The sequence below is a fragment of the Pseudorca crassidens genome, chromosome 1 (assembly GCF_039906515.1).
Source record: "Pseudorca crassidens isolate mPseCra1 chromosome 1, mPseCra1.hap1, whole genome shotgun sequence".
Classification (NCBI taxonomy): Eukaryota; Metazoa; Chordata; class Mammalia; order Artiodactyla; family Delphinidae; genus Pseudorca; species Pseudorca crassidens.
The window spans coordinates 28,719,101-28,725,100 of record NC_090296.1 but is presented as its reverse complement, the minus strand read 5'-3'; positions in this window follow the sequence as shown (position 1 = coordinate 28,725,100).

Genomic DNA, 6,000 nt, shown 5'->3' with positions numbered 1-6,000 from the left:
CGCGCGGTTACAATTTACAGGTGATTTATCGGGGAGGTTATGAGAAAAGGAGAAAACGCAGTCAGGAAGGAGAGGAGAAAAGTGTGGCGCATCTCTTGCCCTCATCCCCAACTTCTCTGGCAACAAGTCTCGTGTCCTTGACTCTACCTTCCCGTTTTTAGTTTTATTTTTTTTAAGAACTGCAGATGATTTTTCTTTTTCCATTCTGTTCTATTTGGCTTATTTCCAACCCTCTCCTGACAAGGGTGCAGCCTGGCGCCCTGCTTTCAAACCCCATCACTGGCTGCGGGCACCTCCCGCGCATTCACCATCCAAGACCTTCAGCCTGCTACATTTTACAGGAGGGTCTGGTCCCTTCATGAGAGAGCTGCTTCTGGGGGTAGTTGATTTGATACACGCTGGAAACAGTATCCAGACTGCGGAGTTGCAAACTCCCTCGCCTTCCCTAAACGCTGAATGAATAGGGACAGGGATGCGTTGCATTGGAAAGGGAGGTGGCAGCCATGGATTTGAGATACAGAGTTGCTGAGAAGCTGGGAAGAATTTGCTCAGGTAGGCAGAGTGGGGTGTCTGGGGGTGGATGCTCTGAGTGGCACCAGCCAGGGACCATTAGAGATTACGCTGGGGGAGTTAAAAGCAATGATTTAAGTCTGAGAACATTGTCTCCTTCATCTCAGAGCCTGCTGAGAATCAATCCCAGTAATCACTACCCGCATCCCCACTGCTGCTCGCCAAGGCTCAGCTCACTCGTAAGGACCCACCAGCCTTGCTCACACACCTACTCTATCAACTTCCTGCTTCCTACCACCTACCTCTGAGAACTCTGCTCTTCGTGGCTTTGCAATCTGGATGGTTATCTTTGCCAAGATTCTATCGACTCTGATCCTGGGGATTCCCTGGGCCAGACTGTGGACAAGTATTTATGGTGCACGGTTTTCAGGTGCTTTGTGTGAAAAACAGACACAGCCCTGACTTCAAAAAGCTCACAGTTCCTCCTGGAGTCAAGGTAATAAACACAGAAAACCGAGGAAACATGCAGAGAAACTAGAGAATAATTTCCTTATAGGCAATGGCAGGAAGTTGAATCCTCTTCAAACTTTTCTGCTTTGCATCTCACTCTTGCTTCCTCTCCATTGTCTCCCACACAATTCCATCCTGGAATAGTTTGGACACAACACCCCATGGAGCCTCTTTATTTAGCTCCTCTCCAGAGAGACACAGAAGTGACCCCAACTCTCTCTGGAGGAGTGGGTAGGCAGAGCAACCTTGATAATAAAATCCAGTGAACAATTTACTGACCAGACTAACAGTGAGTGGTTTGCTGTGGATTCCATTCAACACTGCATGCACAACTACTGTTGTGTTAGGTCTTCGAGGGAGGGGTGAGCGGTACAAAAATGAACAAGAAAAATCTTGCCTCAAAAGAGCGTATTCTTGGGCTTCCCTGGTGGCGCAGTTGTTGAGAGTCCGCCTGCCGTTGCAGGGGACACGGGTTCGTGCCCCGGTTCGGGAAGATCCCACATGCCGCGGAGCGGCTGGGCCCGTGAGCCATGGCCGCTAAGCCTGCGCATCCGGAGCCTGTGCTCCGCAACGGGAGAGGCCACAGCAGTGAGAGGCCCACGTACAGCAAAAAAAAAAAAAAAAAAAAAAAAAAAGAGCGTATTCTTCATGTATATCTAATATTTGCTTCATAAAACTTCAATCATATGGAATCCTTTGGAATATAGTACTTTGAGGTATTAATTCTTTTCAGACTCTTTCACTGATCTACCACTGAAGTCATAGCATCAATGTCTTTGAAATCTTGTGTTTTTATCATCATATGAAATTTATACTCCACTTTATATCAGTACTGGTTTTAATATAAAATGATCTTCCTCCCCCTCAATCCCACACTCCTCAAAGTCTAGTTATAACAGAAGCAGTAGGAGAATGGGACACTTATCCTGTCTTTTGGACCCCCGTACATTATCTTACACCCAAGGAACACAAGTAGCCTGTGAGAAAATCAGGGTAATAGCTCAACACCTACCTATTGATTCTCCCTCCTTCCCAACCCACCTCCTAGGTCTGATCTTGCCAGGGGGCTCCAGACTTCCTATTTTTCCTACCTTGGCCCTCCACTCCTACAAGCCAGTAGCCCCCTATTTCTGGGACATCTCACCCCTGGTTACCTTCTTTTTGTGCGTCTCTTAGAGGATGTTCCCTGTTCAGTTCTGGTCCTTGATTTTATGTTTGGGATTGTTTTTGGTTTTGGACACACAGCCATTTAGGCCCAAGGCAAATAGTGGCAAAAAAGTCATTAATCACTCCATTAATTAATTCTTCCAAAAATATTGATTGGCCACCTGCTCCTCAGGTTGAGCTGTGCTAGACACTGTGCATATAGTGATGAACAAAATAGAAATGTTTTCTCTCCTGATGATGGTTACAAGTTATTGAGAGAAATGACATTAATCAAATAATCCTACCAGCATGTAACTTTGAACCGTGCCTGGAAGGGAGGAACTAGGGTGCCATGAGAACGTAGAGCAAAGTACAGACTTGCTCTGATCTGGGGGAGGTGGTCTGGGAAGGCTTCCAGGAGGAAGAGGTATTTCAGCAGAAATGTGGAGGATGACTAAGAGTTAACTAAATGAATGTTAACTGAGTGAGGGGGAGCATTCCAGGCAGAGGGAACAGCATGTGTAAGTGTCCCGTGCCTGGGGGAGGGGAGCACAGCCAACTTGAGGAACTGAAAGACCAGTGTGGCTGGAACATAGACAGAGAAAGGAGAAGTGGGTCAGATGGGGGCCAGAAGTCTAAAATCCAAATTGGTAACTTTAGCTGGAGATACACATATGTGTACTAGGTACATAGGACATAACCAAGTATGTTTACTTAGTTCCAGAGTAAACGGAGGAGGAAGAACTTTAAGTGAAAACAAATTAACCAAGACGAGAAGTTCAGGAGAAGGTAAATTCACTACAATAAATATTCCCAAAAACCTCAGAAGACAAAGAGCAGGGACATGTTTGTTGAATGACGGAAGGAAGGATAAATGATGGATGAATAAAGATCTAGTACCATATTAGACATCTCCATTTGCAGCCATGCTCCCAGCAGAAGACTGACCTGGCTCTGCCGCTTCCAGGCCAAATTGCCTTCAGTGCTCTGCCCTCTGGATGCCATGGCCTCCTGTACATGTGACTGTCACAGCATTGTCCCATTGTATCGCCGTGATGGGTTGCCACTTGCCTCTACCACTAGACTCTGAGCTCCTTGAAGGCAGGGACCTTGCCCTACTCATTTTTTTCATCCCTCGGGCCGAGCAGAGTGCCTGGCACACAACAGGTGCTCAGTAAGCGTTGGTTGAAGTAATGCGCAGTGTCCTGCCCACATAAATTCTGCAAGGGAATGAGGATGACGGAAATGAGCAGTTGCCTTAGCTGCATATACCCTCAGGACTAACAGCAAACATTTCAGAAGAGTCAGCTGCCTTAGACATCCGTTTTGTGGTGAAATCTTAAACTTGCTCTTAGAGTGATCAAATCCAGGACGCTGTTTTTCTTGTGGGTTTTTCTGTGGGTATGTCCAGCTCATCAAGTCATCAGTAACTAAGCCGGAAAATCTACAGGGTGAATTGCCCGTCCTCTCCACTAGCCTATGATATCAATATTCTGAGTATGAGTAGCCTTTGTATTTCCAAGCTATATGTGCACATCCATCATTTCCTTTTGTCCATACAACACCTCTGTGATGTATTTAACTAAAAGAGGTTAAATGATACGTCCAAAGATCCTACGGCAAATCGGTCCAGCCTAGAGTCTTTTCTCTTACATCCATTCTGCTGCCTCACTCCCTACCCCAGCCCTTTCCTTTACCCACCTTGAAAGGAGATGGTTCTCAGCAGCCACACTCTTGGAGATGCTCTGGATAGCTCTATGGGCCTTGCTCCTGCTGAGCCAAGCACTGGCAGGCTCTGGAGGGAAGCCGAAAGGCTGCAGAGATTTCAGCATACCAGAGAGGGGATAGAGTTGGATAAGCCAGATCCACTTTCTCTCGAACTCTCAGAGGCAACCTGATACAACATGCAGCTACAGAACTGGCATCGTGACCCAGACAGGGGCAGCCAAGAGCAGCCAGGAGGCTGGGAGAACAGAACTGAAGACAGACAGCTGCCAGGAAGGGAGGGGGAGACATTTCCTCCTGAGCCCAAGGCTAGGGAGCCTGCAGGCTGGAGACAAGCTAGTGTTGTCCATGAGCCCCGGACACAGATGACAACTGACTTCTACAGGATGGGAGCCCGAGTCCTGCTCTAGAGCTACCCACCCAGGATAGGGCACTACCATGCCCTTCTTTCTGTGGATGAAACCAAATCGACTGTGACTCTTCCCAGTCCTTTGGAGACCAAGGCTACTGTAGGGTTAAATGGTCGGATTCAACACTTAAAGAATCATGGCATTTTTTTCCACATTAAAAAAATTTGTTAAATGGGAATTCCCTGGGGGTCCGTGGTTAGGACTTGGCGCTTTCACAGCGCTGATCCGGGTTCAACTCCAGATCGGGGAACTAAGATCCCGCAAGACCTGTGGAGTGGCAAAAAAATAAAAAACAAAAGAGAAAAAAATTGCTAAATAATTGCTGAGTGCTGAGTTTTAGGCACTTACTTAGAGAGGAAAGGGCAGTCTCTATTCTCAAGATGTTTACAGTCTAGTAGGAAGGTAAGCTGACACAATAATTACAAATTACACATGAAAAAGAATGTGGTGAAGTGTCATAAAGAGAGGATTAGAATCGGCCTTAATGAAGGCAAACCCCAGGGAGGCCATCAGGAGGCCACTGGTCTTGAATGGCACCTGAAATGAAGCCTAGAAGACAAATTCATGGCAAATGCCTGTGATTCTAGGCCACTGAGCAGTTTCCATGGATGCAACCTTCTTTTCCTATCTAGAAGGATAATAATAATCAGGTACTTATTAGAGTCAGGCATTGAGCTGAATGCTTTGCATACACCACCTCGGGTCATCCTTAGAACCACCCCCGGGTGGACACTCTTATCCTCCTGTTTTACAGCTGAGGAAATTGAAGCCTTAAACGTAAGTTAAATAACTCATCCAACGTCAATCAGCTGGGGAAAGAGTTGGAGCTGGGATAGAAACCCAGTATGTATTTAAAAATTTAAACAGTATAGAAATCTGAACAACTGCTGTGTTCCAAAAGTGAAAACCTCCCTATGAGCCTGGGGAAATGCTCAATGGTCCTGTGGAGTGGTTCAGATTGCAGATGGCATCTGTCTCTGGTGCCAGGCTCCTAGACTCTAAAGCTCCCCAGGAGGGGCCAAGACCAGCGCCTGCAGGCAGGAGAAGGCAAGATGAGGAGAGAAGATCAAGACCACCCATCTCAGAATTGTGGAGAATCGGGTGAAAGTCCCCAGGGACAAACCTATCTGAGATGGTCTCTGAATCAAATATCTTGGCCTTAGTCTCTGTCCTAAGGCCCTCTGGGCACCGGGAAGTGTCCTTGCTCTCACAGGTGTGACTAGTCTGCATCCGCTTGCCCGTGGTGCTTGACCTTCCCTTCAGTGTCTTGATGAATCATAAGCTGTTAGTTCTGACAGAGACATTAGAGATTATCTAGCCCAATCCCTTCCATTTTTATATTACACATTGACAGTAATTCATGGCAGAGCCACTAGGATGTTTCGTCTTTGTTTCAGTAAAAGGTCAGCTTACCACTAAACACTGATGTAAGCTATTTCCCTTGATTGCAAAACCCAGAAAAGAAACTCATAACGGTTGTGTGCGTCCATCGAGAACCTCCGCAAAACCTCATCTTTAATATTTTGCTCCACCTGCAGTACTCCTTTTTTTGTGGTAGAGGCCTGTGGGTGGGTAGGGGAGAGCAGAGTAATGCATTTCTCTAACGCTAAGAACAGAAGCCCTACTGTTCCTCACCTGGCATCTTCCAACTCCCAGCATCTCTGCCATATTCAAGGCCAGCAGTCATTCATTTTGTCTG